At 47.1% G+C, this 16,996-nt stretch overlaps 1 protein-coding gene and 1 pseudogene across 1 annotated transcript in view; one reads left to right on the top strand and one right to left on the bottom strand.

The window, feature by feature from the left end:
• Positions 1–16,996, bottom strand: part of LOC137316676 (zinc finger protein 850-like) — a gene marked incomplete at its 5' end in the record, with an annotated part of 305,128 nt that overhangs the window by 225,771 nt on the left and 62,361 nt on the right. The gene's annotated exons all lie outside the window — the stretch shown is intronic.
• LOC137316726 (zinc finger protein 271-like) lies at positions 1,627–3,095 on the top strand (annotated as a pseudogene).

Here is a 16,996-nt window from a genome sequence, read left to right on the forward strand (position 1 = left end):
ATATTATTGTTTTGGGTCCCTGGGGGAAGTGTTTTCCTTCCACTGGGTCACAAGGTAAAATGTTTGTGAAACACAGTTCAGTGTCTGTTTAGCAAACCGACCCTCAATTCCTCAGTCCGTATTTCCAGAAACGCTTCTGTGCGCGACGCCGGCCATAAAACACTGACCGACACCCGGTGACTAATGGCGGCCGGAGGCCCCACAATCCCCCGCGACCTAGAAAACCCTCTATCTCTCCAAGGCGCTGATTTCGCGATCAGACTGCGCATGCTCCACAGGCCCGCCCTGCATTCTGGGAGCGCATCGTTCCTGTAGTTTGTCGCGAGTCGGACTCGGTGGAAACAGGAGAAGAAACCGGGAAGCGGCGGGTGGGACGAGGGAGGCGCTGGATGAGGGGTTTAATGGTGCTAAGGGCACCCGGGCCGCCCGTCCGCCGGGCCCCCCGGCTCTGATTCGGGTTCTGAGCCGCACTCGGTGTTGCTGAGACTCCGCTCGGCCCCGCTCAGTGTCTCGGACCAGCACCGCGCATGCTCTGGCCATGGGCCCTTCCCGCGGCTGCGCGCTGATCCCCTTCGAATTGAGATAGACCGTATTCTACCGCGCGGGGCATTTTGGGTAAGATTATCGCCATTGTAAAACCCTCTTGCCGATATTTCTGTGGTGGTGTGTCAAAGGGCGAGGTTTACCAATCAAAAGCAAAAGACTGCGGATGCTGGAAATGTGAAACATAAAGAGAAAATGCTGGAAATCCTCAGCAAGTCAGGCAGCATCACGCGGAGAATGAAACAGAGTTAACGTTTCAGATTAGTGTTAAGGTTTTGTCAGAACTTGAAGAAGTGAAAGAATTAACAGTTTTTGAGCAAGTAGAGAGGCAGGGAAAGAGGGGGCGGGGAGGGAAAGAACAAAAGGGAAGGTCTGTGATAGGGTGGAGGGCAGGAGTGATAAAGCAAAAAAAGGGATGATGCTGCAAGGCAAGGTGGGTGGCAATGGGTCACGTCAATAAACAAAGGATGACTCCAGTCGGGCTTTAAAGGGCTGCAGTCAGCTGGATGCGTGAATGAGGCCGTGAGCCAAAGGAAGCGAATTTGAAGCGGAGAGAGAGGGACACGCTGTGTAACCGGGCGCAAACACTCATCCACAGCCCAGATATCACTTCTTTCCCACTTGGCGTGAAAGGACTACATTAATTACAATAATCCATGTTATTTGATTTTGAATAGTTTAATTTCTAAATTGAATCATGTTTCTCCAATTATATTTCCCAACTCAGATTCAAGGCCTCCAACCCAACCCAAATGTTGGAGATGGTGCGATGGGTTTGGGTTTCAGCACAGGGAGGAGGGTGAGTGTGTGAGACGGGGATTTACAGTCTGGGGGAATGAGCAGGAAGAATGTTCCATAGAAACTAGAATTGCCTGTTCTGAATTTCTATTCTGTATTCACAGTGAGGACTTTTGTAAACTCCAGTGCACTGATTGTGGAAAGAGCTTTAACCAGTTCCACAACCTGTAAAAACATCGCGCCATTCACAGCGGGGAGAAACCGGACACATGTTCTGTGTGTGAACGAGGCTTCAACTGATCGTCCAACCTGGAGAGACACAAGGACACCCGTAGGATGGAGAAACCGTGGAAATGTGGGGACTGTGGGAAGGGATTCAATTACCCGTCCCAGCTGGAAACTCATCGACGCAGACACACTGGGGAGAGGCCGTTCACCTGCTCCGTGTGTGGGAAGGGATTCACTCAGTCATCCCACCTGCAGACGCACCAGCGAGTTCACACTGGGGAGAGGCCATTCACCTGCTCCATGTGTGGGAAGTGATTCACTCTGTCATCCAGCCTCATTGAACATCAACTTGTTCACACTGATAAGAGACCTCTTAAATATTTTGACTGTGACAAGAGTTTAAAAAGCAGAAATGTGCTGCTGAAACTCCAACGCACTCACACTGGGGAGAGGCCGTTCACCTGCACTGAGTGTAGGAAGGGATTCACTCAGTCATCCAACCTGCTGACACACCAGCGAGTTCACACTGGGGAGAGGCCGTTCACCTGCTCCGTGTGTGGGAAGGGATTCACTCAGTCATCCAGCCTTATTGAACATCAGCTTGTTCACACTGATAAGAGACTTTTCAAATGTTCTGTCTGTGATAAGAGCTTTATAAGAAAAAGTGATCTGCTGAAACACCAACGCACTCACACTGGGGAAAGGCCGTTCACCTGCTCTGTGTGTGGGAAGGGATTCACTCAGTCATCCAGTCTACTGATACACCAGCGAGTTCACACTGGGGAGAGGCCGTTCACCTGCTCCGTTTGTGGGAAGGGATTCACTCAGTCATCCAGTCTACTGATACACCAGCGAGTTCACACTGGGGAGAGGCCGTTCACCTGCTCCGTGTGTGGGAAGAGATTCACTCGATCATCCCACCGGCTGAGACACCAGCGAATTCACACTGGCCAGAGGCCGTTCGCCTGCTCCGTGTGTGGGAAGGGATTCACTCATTCATCCAGCCTTCTGACACATCAACTTGTTCACACTGATAAGAGACCTTTTAAATGTTCTGACTGTGAGAAGAGCTTTAAAAGAAAAAAGGATCTTCTGACACACCAACGTACTCACACTGGGGAGAGGCCGTTCACCTGCACTGAGTGTGGGAAGAGATTCAGTCAGTCATCCAACCTGCAGACACACCAACATATTCACAATGGGGAGAGGCTGTTCACCTGCTCCGTGTGTGGGAAGAGATTCACTCGGTCATCCTACCTCATTGAACATCAACATGTTCACACTGATAAGAGACCCTTTGAATGTTCTGACTGTGGGAAGAACTTTAAAAGAACAAGGGATCAATTGAGACACCAACGTATTCACACTGGGGAGAGGCCGTTCACCTGCTCTGTGTGTGGGAAAGGATTCACTCTGTCATCCAGCCTACTGATACACCAGCGAGTTCACATGTGACTGCAGGGTTCTGCTGTTATTACTGCTGTTAATCACATGCAGGACTCAACCGTGTTCATTCTGGCAGTTGGGGATTGTTTCTGATGTTAATAATCCATTTAACAGGTTTGCAGTATTAGAATTCTGTAAAAGTGTCAAATAAATCAGCTTTCTTTTAAACACAGTCTTTCTCGTCCTTGATATCTCGATGATAAGACAAGGTGATTGAGGACTTATGATGAAGTAAGTGGAATCCATCTTAGAACTGAGTTCCTCCACCTTTTTGAAAGATGGATCCACAAGATGTCCAAGGCTGACAGGACAGAAAATTCTATTATATCACAGGGTCCACTTCAATCAGCCTGCGCAGATTTCCACTACCCTTGTGTGGGAAAGAGATTCCTGATTTCACTCCTGGACGCCCTAACTCTAAATTTAAGTTTATGCCCTCTTGTTATGGATTCCCCCATCAGAGAAAATAGTTTGTATTTCTACCCTAACGAATCCCTTTATAATTTTAAATATCTGGATCAGATCACCTCTCAACCTTCTAAACTCAAGGGAATGCAAACCAAGGGAATACAACCGGTCCTCATTAATTTGACCCTTCAAGCCTCAGTGTCATTCTGGTGAATCCGCACTGTCTCCCCTCCAAGGCCAATATATCCTTGGTGAGGATCAGTACTCCAGATGGGCTCTGACCAAGGCTCTGTAGAACTGAAGCGTCACTTCCTCCCCTTTGTATTCCAGGCCTCGAGATAAAGGCCAACATTCCTTTAGTCTGTGATTATTTTTGTATCTGTGCACTAGCTTTTAGTGATTTGAGTACATGGACACACAAATCCCTTTGCTCCTCCACCGATCCCAATCTCTCACTTCAAGAAAATACTCCAATGTTTCCTTCTTGCTTCCAAAGTGAATGATCTCACTCTTCCCCACATTGAACTCCATCTGCCACAGTTTGTCCATTCACTTAAACTATCCCTTTGTAACTTCCTGCTGCCATCTGCACCACTGACTGTGCCTCCTAACTTAGTGTCACCTGGAAACTTGGATCTACAACTCTCTATTCCTTCATCCAAGTTATTGATGAATATGGGGAAAAGCTGAGGCTCCAGTACAGATCCCTGGGGTCACCACTTCTCACATCCCGCCAATCAACGAACGTTCCTTTTATCTCTACTCTCTTCTCCGACCTCCCAACCAATTCCAACACAAGTCACAAGGTCACTATCAATTCTGTGCATTTTTATTGATTCTATTAATCTCTTGTGCTGAACGTTATCAAATGCCTTCTGGAAGTCCATACAGACAACATCCATAGACGCTCCCCTGTCCACCTTGTTAATTACCTCAAAAAATCCAACTGGATTAGTCAGACATGACCTGCCCTTCACAAATCCATGTTGACTCTCTTTGATCAGCTCAGACTTGATCAAGTGCTCAATCATTTTGTCTCTGATGATAGATTCCAGTAACTTCCCCACAACTGACCTTAAATGGACAGGTCTGTATTTTCCTGGTTTCTTCCTCCCTCCTTTCTTATATAACGGAGTGACGTTTTCAATTTTCATCTCCAAGGGCACAATTTCTGAGTCCGGAGAGCTTTGGGAAATTATGACTAATGCATCTGCAATTTCCCCTCCCGTTTCCTTTAATACCCTGGGGTGGAAACCAACAGGTCCTGGAGATTTGATTCTTTGCTTGAAGTTATTCATTTATCCGATTGTGTATCACAGGACTGAGTGTCCCAGCACCGACTGTGTACATAACAGGACTGACGGTGTATGTAAAAAGACTGAATGTCGCAGCACTGACTGTGTATATAACAGGAGCAAGTTATAGTCCAGCAATTTTATTTTAAATTCACAAGCTTTCGGAGGCTTCCTCCTTCGTCAGGTGAACGAAGGAGGAAGTCTCCGAAAGCTTGTGAATTCAAAATAAAATTGCTGGACTATAACTTGGTGTTGTAAAATTGTTTACAATTGTCAACCCCAGTCCATCACCGGCATCTCCACATCATATATAACAGGACTGAGCGTCCCAGCTCTGACGATATAACAGGAATCTGTATCCCAGCATTGACTGTGAGTATCAGAGGACTGAGTGTCCCAGCACTGACTGTGTGTGTATCAGACGACGGACTGTCCCAGCACTGATTATGTGTCTTACAGGACTAACTGTCCCGGCACCGACTGTGCAGATAACAGGATTGACTGTCCCAGCACTGTCTATTCTTCCTGTCGACATGGGCTGTGGAGGAGATAAATGGGTGGGTTAGAATCCATAATAGGGTGGAATGACATGGGGTTGTCCGTGGAGATCAAATCGGTTGGAAGAGATTACAGAGATATGGAGGGGGAGAGGACAATGGTGGGACTTGAACACGAGGATGAGGATTTTAAAATCGAGGCTTTGCCGGACCGGGAGCCAATGTAGTAACACACGAACAGAAACTTACGGTTCACTGCCAGGCAGACAGGTGGAGAAGACATTGATGTCCGCGGGGGAACAGTCAGGTTCACAGCAGCAGTCGAGTTCGGAGAAACCGCCAGTCAGGTCACAGGTACAAATGGGAACGGCTGGAACAAGACACACACAGTGAGATCTTACAACAGAGCACGGACGGTCTCAAAGACCACCTCCCTCCCTTGTCTGAATCCACGATCGCCGTCTTCACCATCTCCCAAAATCAATCTGCAGACTTATCCTCCCACTGCTTTCTACTCACCGAATTACAGCTTCCAGATACCCAGCACAACCCACTTAATAATAATAATTATACGGAGAGAATAGAGAAGCTGGGATTACTCCCTTTGGAGCAGAGAAGGTTCAGGGGAGATTTACCAGAATGGTTCCGGGGATGAGGGACTTCAGTTGCCGGGAGAGACTGGAGAAACTGGGGTTGTTCTCCTTAGAGCAGAGACGGTTAAGGGGAGATTTAATAGAGGGGTTGAAAATGAGGAGGGGTTTTGATGGAGTCGATGGGGAGAAACTGTTGCCACTGGCGGGAGGGTCGGTAACCAGAGGACACAGATTGAAGGGAATTGGGAAAAGAGCCAGAGGGAGATGAGGAGAATGTTTTTCGGCAGCGAGTTGTTCTGATCTGGAATTCACTGCCTGAAAGGGCGGCGGGAGCAGATTCAATAATAACTTTCAAAAGGGAATCGGGTCAATCCTTGAAGGGGGGAAATTTGCGGGACTGTGGGGAAAGAGCAGGGGGGAGTGGGACTAATGGGATCGCTCTTTCACAGAGCCGGCACAGGCGCGATGGGCCGAGCGGCCTCTCTCTGTGCTGTTTGATTCTCGCTCACTTTTGGGCTCCGACCCACGTCCCGTTTGACGGGGAGGCGGGAGAGTGACTCCCCCCCGAGCCCAGCTCGACACCGGGCGCTGACAGAGTGGAGATTCACGGGGCCCGCAGTAGGCCCCGAGTAACTTCCCCCGTCACCCTCCCTCCTCCCCCACCACCCCGCTCTCCCCTCTCAGGCCACTCCCGGTGCCGGCCCTCCCTCTGTGGGCTTCGCCCCCGCCCACAGCAGCACCCGCAGGGAACGCGGCAGAGGGACCGCGCTGCGCATGCGGCACGTACGCGTCGTGACATCAACGCGCAAAGATGAGAGACGCTGCCGCGTGTCACGTGATGGGAGGAGTCAGCCCAGGAGGCGTTTGGCGGGGGTGGAGTGATGGCCGGGTGCGGGGTTGGGTGGGGGGGCGGGGGGTGAAGGTGAGAGCTGTCAATCAAAGGGCCCGGAGTCAGCACTCACTGCGCACTGGTTTTGGAGAATTTGTTCAAAAATGCAAAATCTGCAACCATGAAATAAAAATAGAAATGTACAAAAAAGAGAAAAAATTGCAAATTTTCAATAAGCTGAATTAAAACTGAAATGTCCAAACTCACATAAGGCTGATGATCTGGGTCCTCCTGATTTATTAGTCTTCTCTCCCTGAGGCACAGGATGAGCACAGTGCTTGAATGCATTTTAAGGCAGATGGTGCTGGATGTATGGAATGGACCAGCAAGGGAGGCAGTGGGGCCTGATTGTATCAGCAAACTCCAGAGAGTTGGCTCAGTATCTGATAGCGATACCTTGGGATATGACAGACTAGAAATTGGGATTTTTTTTTTGTGGATGTGCGCGAACTCTTAGTGATTGGTGTCCCTGGACACCCAAACCACTTTGCTCCTCTGCAGTCCCTAGTTTCTCACCATTAAGAAAATACTCCTATTTCTCACATGTTGCCTGCAATAGATGTTCTTTGTACAGCTCCCACATCTTTACTGTCCGTCAATATTTCCACTGTTCACTGTCCAATAATAACAGGCACGGTGAGACTGGAACATGTTCTTAATATTTCAAGATATACTTTATTTCATAAAATTCATGAAAGCACACAGCTCAATGTAAATATCACAGTTGCAATTCAAAGCAATAGAAGAGATATCGTACACGCTACGATTCCATTATTACAATTGAAAACACAGAACATATTTTCTAATACATGCTGCACAATACAAGGTAAAATAGCCTTACACGGTGGCCTTTCCCCAGAGATCCTTTGCACCTCGCTTCAGTGCGTCCCACAGCATGTACTCCTGGACCTTGGAGTGTGCCAGGTGGCAATACTCGGTCGTGAACAGCTCCTTCAGCTTGAAGACCAGTTGGTTTCGGGCGGAACAAAGGGCCTCCTTCGCCGAGTTGATGGTCTTCCAGTAGCAGTTGATATCTGTCTTGCTGTTCGTCCCTGGGAACTGCCCGTAGAGAACAGCGTCCTGTGTATCCTGGATGTTGGGGTGAACCCCTCTTCACCTCAATGGTATAGGGGTCTTGTCTCTATGGAGGGGGGTTATCACCTTTTACCCGAATATACCCCATGAACCCACATTCAAGTTAATGTTTGGCAAACACTGTCTGATTTCTTTGACGCACCTGTCGAACATTGGGATCAGCGACATAGGGGGTAATTTCAACTTCACTGCCTGGGCGGTAAACTGAAAGAGCAGAAATTAAAATCGGGCTGGTTCTATTAGGGGCGGTTGATCCGCTCTACCAGTTCTGCGATGGTGAAAATTTCCCTTCATGTGTTGTGAACCGGTGCAGTTTGAGAAAATGGACCAGATTGTGGGCTTCGAAGATTGAAACTAAGGCGTAGGTCAGGGAAGGTGTGGCCGATTTCAAGCATCCCAGCCTGGCGGAAATGGGTTTGTAGAGGCTAGTAAATGGTGTCAGGTCACTTACCGCCCCTTTAACGTTGGAGTTCCTGCCTCCGTCATCGGCGGTCGGGTCCTGAGGAGAGCGGCTGGAACAACACCCACCTGTTTCCGGTCAGGTCACGTGTAATATGTAAATCAGTGTATTCTGACGTACACGGGACACTATTTAATGTTAGTTGCAAATGGGTGGAGGAGCCGCCCTTTCGATGGGCATTGAGTGGTCCGGAACACTGAATAGTTTCTTTTTAACTTATATTTTGTGGGGCAAGGAGGAGCGGGAGAGCTTTCCCTTGGCCTGCTGCGGCCATGACAAATCTCCCGCCTCCTGATCATCTCAGAAAGATCTCCTCATAGATCGGTGTAACCAGGCAAACCCTCACGTCCCATTAAACTCCCTGCAGTGAGTAAACATTGCTGCACAGCAGCTCAGAGAGGAAACGATCTCCGCAACTCCCAACTGGAGTTTGAAATTACATTAATATTTTACCGGTTAGTAACGGTCCGGGTGTTGGTCCATTATTATTCTGTTCTGGTCAAAACAAATGTCCCAATGAACAGGACGCTGTCTGACCCTGACAGCTCAACCTCAGTCCATCCCACCGGGCAGTGTGTGTGATGGGAAATAATCATCAACCGAAAAGGAGGATTTGTTTTTATACATTTCAGGATTAACCATTTAATATTGAAATCATATTATTTCCAGACTAATAACAGCGAACCATTTCATGTTAGATTCACATCTTGTATCATTTCACAACACCGCATTTGTCAGGTAAAATATAATTCCTGTCTGCTATTTCCAAATTTATTTAAAGTATTCGATTGATATCAGTTACTTTAGTGAACTCATTGATGTCAATAGATAGTAAAATCAGGCGCGGTGAATAACGGGCGCCCGATCCGCTACCGCCCGTCTTAGGCCACCGCCAAACGTGAAACTCTAATTGACTTTTTATGTAATTTCGGATGGAAAGTCTTGAGACGTTTCTATGATTTAACTAATGTAACAATTAGATTCAGTGGGTATTTCACACCGTTCTTCAGCTCCTCTCTGAATTTAGTCTGGGTCACAGCATAAATACACGTGTTGGTGCAGGAACTGAGAAGTTGAAGCATGAATCCGGCTGACTCAATGTCACTGACCGTATAGAACTGGACGTTTGTTACACGCAGAGCGATAAAATAAAAAACTTCTGCGCTCCATAACAATATAAAACTGCCTGATATACTGAAGAGTAAAATGATGGATTTCCTTCTGTTCTCCATCTCTGGATCCTTGTGATTCTCTCCATTGCTGCGGCCCCGGAGTCCCCTGCGGACTTCACTGGCCGTTAAAATGTGCCTGGCGGTGAGAACATTGAACAGCAAAATCAGAATGAATGGAAGACACGGCATTAACACAAGATTAAACAAGTCAAACGCTGCCCATGCGGGTGAAGTGAAAAAGGTCGGTTTCAAGACACAACCCCGGGGTACATTGTCCATTATATATTCCGGGTCAATTACAAAGTACCAGGGAATGTTTAGTAAACAGCTCAGCGCACTCACCACCCCGATAACAACAGCCGCCGTTTTCTCGGTGCAATATTTTGTTTTCAGCTTTTGACAACAAATGGCCACAAATCGATCAAAGGTGAAAATCACTGTAAACCAGACAGAGGCCGCTGTGACTGCAAAACTCAGGTTGAGAATGAAACGACACACGGGGGTAATGGTCAAGAATGAAACTGGGAAATAAATCTCAACAACGCGCCACATTATGACATCAGTGATAACGACCAGGAGATCGGCCGCCGCCATTCCCACCAGGTAGCGAGTGATACATTTGGAGAGTCCGCACTTTCCTCGGGACAGGATCACAATCGCCACCAAGTTAACTGTAAGAGAGAGAAACGGAAGGAGAGAAATTACTGATCAGACCTGGAGACAAAGCGGCAGTTTGACAGGATCTGGGGTGAAATTTCCAGCTTTGATGCTGAATCAAACGGTGGAAACTGGTTCACTGACCTGGGCAGCGCTTTCGGACAGAGAAATGTTTTTAAACACAATGATCAATAATGAATTGGGAAATTGATACTGAGAGTGAATAAAGTGAGCACCAGATCCACTGGAAGGGGGCCGTGCCGGTGGGGAAGGGAGGAGGGAAATAAACACCGGGAATCCAACAGATTAAATCCGGATTTGGGCTCCAGATGGACGGGAAAGTGAGCGAGGGACGAGAAGGTAAGGGGACAGGGGGAGGTTTGTTGCTCTGGGTGGAGAGAGCCGACTGGGGCTGGCACAAAACGGGAAAGACCGTGATCCGTGGGGGTGAGTTTGAGGCTTCGGATTGGATTAGAAGAGGCAACTGGAGGCCGAGCGAACGAGTGCGTTTTGGAGGGAGACCAAGGAAGAGGGCATGTATGAGCTGGAGGGGAATCAGTAGCAGATAGTTTGGGAAAGCGAATGAAGTGAAGGAACGGATGAGGAGACGGAGGATTCGATGCCGTGGGAGGAGAGGCTGGGATTCACAGGGAGAGACTGCAGGAGGGTGTTGGAGGAAATCTAATCTATAGGTCCAGCTCACACAATCCAATTCATGAATTCAACCATTAATTTCTGTGGTTATTGGTGACAATGAACCGCTCGTTGGTTACATAACGTGTTCAATAAATTTACTTTGCATATTCAACTAAAATTACATGAAAATACAATCATTGAATTCGCCTCATTCTTTATTAAATAAAACTGACACATAGCTTCTGGATTGCAATATCCCCATAATTCAATGCGATAAAGAAATCACTGATCCTATTCTTTAAATACATTTCAATTATGTTTATGTTTTCAATCAGTAAACAAGTGAAAGGAACATTCAAATAAACAGACTGAGGATCTGATAGTGATAAACACACCAGACGCGAGTACAATAAAACTCTCACAATCTGACAACATCCTAATAAAACCTTCAAGTCACATTTCCTCTTCATAATTGTACTAGAAGTTTCAGCAGTTCATTCCGATTAATTATTCACACCGCTGCTGCTCTGTCTCTCTCCCCTCTCTCGTTCTCCGTGTGTGCATTTTTCTCTCTCTGTCTATCTCTTCCTCTCTTTCCTTCTCACCGTCCCTCTCGTTTTCCTTCTCAGTCGCGATCTCTATCGCTCCTCTCTATCTCTCCGCACTGTCTCTACTCTTTCTCAATGCCCCTTTCATTTCCGAGTAAATCCTTACATCCTGCGACTGTTTTCTCCTCACCAGCCCCGTTTTCCAACGATTCTATTCTCAGTGTCAGTTTGTTAAATGTTGAAGCCTCTGTGAACAGTTTAATGTTTCTACAGATCATCCAAGGTTCCACCTGTTCACCTACACTGTTCACTTCATCTACAATGCGTGGAATAAAGACAATCGAATCCCTCTTCCAGACACACCTCTCACAATAATTGAAATTCATTCTCCTGTAATTATAAAGTACAGCGTTAGATGGCGGCATTGTTCAATTAACAAAACACCAACATCACCGCTGCTGCTTATAATCTGCAGATAAATAGAAATGCTCATTATTTCAACAGATGAAGTGCAACATGACCTCAAAACATTGCATTTTACAGTAAATTCATCCACAGTGAAGCAGAGAATGAGATTGAAAGAATCAGCAGCAAACACAGTTCAGTAACCAGACATCTGATGCGGCGTCAGATACAAACAGAATGAAATAATATTTCATAACAGTGATAACCAATAAATACGTTGAAATCCCAGTTAAACTGAACCATGTTATTGTGGAGGGAGGACATTGCGCTGCCTCCTTGTAACACCGAGACCGTGAGCTGTCTCATTATCAATCACAGAAAACACATTGATGAAAAAATATTCCAGGACAGGTTAATTCCACAACATGAAACTGTTAACAACTCCTGATGGTCTGAGACCAGCTCCGAGCCCAGACACCTGATTCTAATAAGTTAAGTACAGAGAATAATCCAGTAACAATGCCACGGTTGGATATACAAGATCGTAATGCAAGTAATGCAGCTGCTCCAAGACCAAACGAGCAGAGACTTAGGACAGAACAGTCCACTGTGTAATACACGACGGGAGAAAATAGAATGCCATCTACAGCAGCAGAGTTAATACCGATTTACACCATGAACAGCTGAGATAATGGCTTACCTGGAACTCCAACGGCTGCGAGAACTGGATAATAAATACATTCTATCAGATACATTACTGAATATCCCATTTCTGTGAGAAGCAATGATTTCTGTTGGCCTGGAAACCGCAGCTCCGGCAGGCACTCTGTGTGGATTCATTACAGCGATCCCTGATTTATACAGGGGGTAAATCTCCACTGACACGGTTATACCCCTGATCATTGCTATTAGTTACAGTCATTTGAACAAACAGGCCACATCAGCAGCTTTGACTCCGATGTAAATGATGACGTGGATATATCACAAACTTCTCAAAGTTCAGAACCTTGTCTTAATGAGACTTCTCTCAGGAATAAAGTTAAAAGCTGTGCTCAGAAAGTACTGGTCCAACAACAATGAGCGGCTCCATTTACAGTTTTCATATAATTGTATTGACCATGTTCACTTTTACCGATTCAATTATAAATTTTATAGATTTCTCCACATTATACATTGAATCCAGGGACACAAGCAGACCCGTTTCACTCTGTTCCTGCAGTTTCCCAGTGAAAATATGAATGTTGACACGAAGACAGCCTCTAAAAGAGACACCATCTTTTCAGGCAGTGCTTAACAACACTCCATGTGAAAAATGTTCTCCTTATTTCCACTCTAGTTGTTTTGCCAATTATTGTAAACCGATGACCTCTGGTTATCAATCCAATTATTTAATTACCCCTATTTGCTCTATAAAAACGCCTCATTATTTTGATTACCTCTTTTTGATCTCCCCTTAACCTTTTCTGCTCTCAGGAGAACAAGCCCAGCTTCTCCAGTCTCTCCACATAACTGAAGTCCCTCATCCCTGGTATCACACTGGTAAATCTCCTCTGCACCCTCTCCAAGGCCTTTACATCCTTCTTAAAGTGTGGTGCCCAGTGCTGTACACAATACTCCAGCTGAGGCCTAACCAGCCTTTTGTAAAGGTTTAACATGACTTCCATATTTGTGTATTCAATGCCCCTCTTTACAAACCCATGTATCCCATCCGCTTGCTTAACCACCTTATCAACTTGCCCTGCCACCTTCAAAGATTTGTGAATATGCGTCCCCAGGTCCCTCTGCTCTTCCACCACCCTCAAAATAGTACATTGAGTTCCATCGAGTTACTTCAAAACCACAGCACAGAAACTGGCCATTCGGCCCAACTTGTTTATGCCAGCATGTATGCCCCATACGAGCCTCCTCTCTCCCTACTCCATCTAACCCTATCAGGATGCGATATTCCATCATGCCTCTTGTGCTTATCTAGCTTCCCCTTAAATACATCTACGTTATTTCCCTCAACTACCCTTGTGGTAGCGCATTGCACATTCTTACCACTCATTCGGTAAAGAAGTTTCACCTGAATTCCATATTGGATTTATTAGTGACAGTCTTATATTTATTCCCTCTAATTTTATACTCCCTCCCAAGTGGAAGCATTTTCTCTACATCTACCCGACAAAATTCTATCATTATCTTAAATACCTCTATCAGGTCACCCCTCAGCCTTCTCTTTTCAAAAGAAAAGTGTCCCAGCCTGTGCAGCCTTTCCGAATAAGGGTATCCCCTCAGTTCTGGTATCATCCCTGTGAATCTTTTTTGCACCCTCTCCAATCCCTGTATATCCTTTCTATAATATGGAGACCAGACTGTGCACAATTATCCAAGTGCGGCCGAACCAAGGCTCCACACAAGTTGAACATAACTTCTTTGTTTATCAATTCTATCCCTCTAGAATTGAACCTCAGTGCTTGACTCGCCTTTTTGTAAACCTGCGTCGCTACTTTTAGTGATTGGTCGATTTGTGCCACAAGATTTTATTAAAATTTCAAAATATGCTTTATTTCATAAAATTTAATGATACACACATTTCAATGAAAATATCACAATTACCGTTCAAGACATTACAAAACAGATCGTGCAAACCAGGACCTCATTATTACAATTCAAAACACAGTACATATCTTCTAATACATTCTGTACCATACAAAGTGACATGTCCTTACATGGTCGCCTTTCCTCAAAGAACCTTTACGTAGGCAGCACCTCACTTCAGTGCGTCCCTCAGAACATACTCCTGGACCTTGGAATGTGCCATTCGGTAACAGTCGGTCGTGGACAGCTCCTTCAACTGGAATCCAAGCAGGGAGTGGCCCTGGGATTCCTCAACATTGACTCTGGAATCCATGAAATCTCATGGCATCAGGTCAAACATGGGCAAGGAAACCTCCTGCTGATTACCACCTACCGTCCTCCCTCTGCTGATGAATCAGTCCTCCTCCATGTTGAGCACCACTTGGATGAAGCACTGAGGGTAGCAAGGGCACAAAATGTACTCTGGATGGGCGACTTCAATGTCCAACACCAAGAGTGGCTGGGTAGCGCCACTACTGACCGAGCTGGCCGAGTCCTGAAGGACATAGCTGCCAGGCTGGGCCTGCGGCAGGTGGTGAGCGAACCAACACGAGGGAAAAACTTACTTGAACTCGTCCTCACCAATCTCCCTGTCGCAAATGCATCTGTCCATGACAGTATTGGTAGGAGTGACCACCGCACAGTCCTCGTGGAGATGAAATCCCGTCTTCGCACTGAGGACACCATCCAACGTGTTGTGTGGCACTACCACCGTGCTAAATGGGATAGATTCAGAACAGATCTAGCAGCTCAAAACTGGGCATCCATGAGGCGCTGTGGGCCATCAGCAGCAGCAGAATTGTATTCCAGCACAATCTGTAACCTCATGGCCTGGCATATTCCTCACTCTACCATTACCAACAAGCCAGGGGATCAACCCTGGTTCAATGAGGAGTGTAGAAGAGCATGCCAGGAGCAGCACCAGGCGTACCTAAAAATGAGGTGCCAACCTGGTGAAGCTACAACTCAGGACTACATGCATGCTAAACAGCGGAAGCAACATGCTATAGACAGAGCTAAGCGATTCCACAACCAACGGATCAGATCAAAGCTCTGCAGTCCTGCCACATCCAGTCGTGAATGGTGGTGGACAATTAAACAACTAACGGGAGGAGGAGGCTCTGTTAACATCCCCATTCTCAATGATGGCGGAGTCCAGCACGTGAGTGCAAAAGACAAGGCTGAAGCGTTTGCAACCATCTTCAGCCAGAAGTGCCGAGTGGATAATCCATCTCAGCCTCCTCCCGATATCCCCACCATCACGGAAGCCAGTCTTCGGCCAATTCGATTCACTCCACGTGATATCAAGAAACGGCTGAGTGCACTGGATACAGCAAAGGCTATGGGCCCCGACAACATCCCAGCTGTAGTGCTGAAGACTTGTGCTCCAGAACTAGCTGCGCCTCCAGCCAAGCTGTTCCAGTACAGCTACAACACTGGCATCCACCCGACAATGTGGAAAATTGCACAGGTATGTCCTGTCCACAAAAAGCAGGACAAATACAATCCGGCCAATTACCGCCCCATCAGTCTACTCTCAATCATCAGCAAAGTGATGGAAGGTGTCGTCGACAGTGCTATCAAGCGGCACTTACTCACCAATAACCTGCTCACCGATGCTCAGTTTGGGTTCCGCCAGGACCACTCGGCTCCAGACCTCATTACAGCCTTGGTCCAAACATGGACAAAAGAGCTGAATTCCAGAGGTGAGGTGAGAGTGACTGCCCTTGACATCAAGGCAGCATTTGACCGAGTGTGGCACCAAGGAGCCCTAGTAAAATTGAAGTCAATGGGAATCAGGGGGAAAACTCTCCAGTGGCTGGAGTCATACCTAGCACAAAGGAAGATGGTAGTGGTTGTTGGAGGCCAATCATCTCAGCCCCAGGGCATTGCTGCAGGAGTTCCTCAGGGCAGTGTCCTAGGCCCAACCATCTTCAGTTGCTTCAGCAATGACCTTCCCTCCATCATAAGGTCAGAAATGGGGATGTTCGCTGATGACTGCACAGTGTTCAGTTCCATTCGCAACCCCTCAGATAATGAAGCAGTCCGAGCCTGCATGCAGCAAGACCTGGACAACATCCAGGCTTGGGCTGATAAGTGGAAAGTAACATTCGCGCCAGATAAGTGCCAGGCAATGACCATCTCCAACAAGAGAGAGTCTAACCACCTCCCCTTGACATTCAACGGCATTACCATCGCCGAATCCCCCACCATCAACATCCTGGGGGTCACCATTGACCAGAAACTTAACTGGACCAGCCATATAAATACTGTGGCTACGAGAGCAGGTCAGAGGCTGGGTATTCTGCGGCGAGTGACTCATCTCCTGACTCCCCAAAGCCTTTCCACCATCTACAAGGCACAAGTCAGGAGTGTGATGGAATACTCTCCACTTGCCTGGATGAGTGCAGCTCCAACAACACTCAAGAAGCTCGACACCATCCAAGATAAAGCAGCCCGCTTGATTGGCACCCCATCCACCACCCTAAACATTCACTCCCTTCACCACCGGCGCACTGTGGCTGCAGTGTGCACCATCCACAGGATGCACAGCAGCAACTCGCCAAGGCTTCTTCGACAGCACCTCCCAAACCCGCGACCTCTACCACCTAGAAGGACAAGGGCAGCAGGCGCATGGGAACAACACCACCTGCACGTTCCCCTCCAAGTCACACACCATCCCGACTTGGAAATATATCGCCGTTCCTTCATTGTCGCTGGGTCAAAATCCTGGAACTCCCTTCCTAACAGCACTGTGGGAGAACCG

Source organism: Heptranchias perlo, unplaced genomic scaffold (assembly GCF_035084215.1).
Source record: "Heptranchias perlo isolate sHepPer1 unplaced genomic scaffold, sHepPer1.hap1 HAP1_SCAFFOLD_60, whole genome shotgun sequence".
Lineage (NCBI taxonomy): Eukaryota > Metazoa > Chordata > Chondrichthyes > Hexanchiformes > Hexanchidae > Heptranchias > Heptranchias perlo.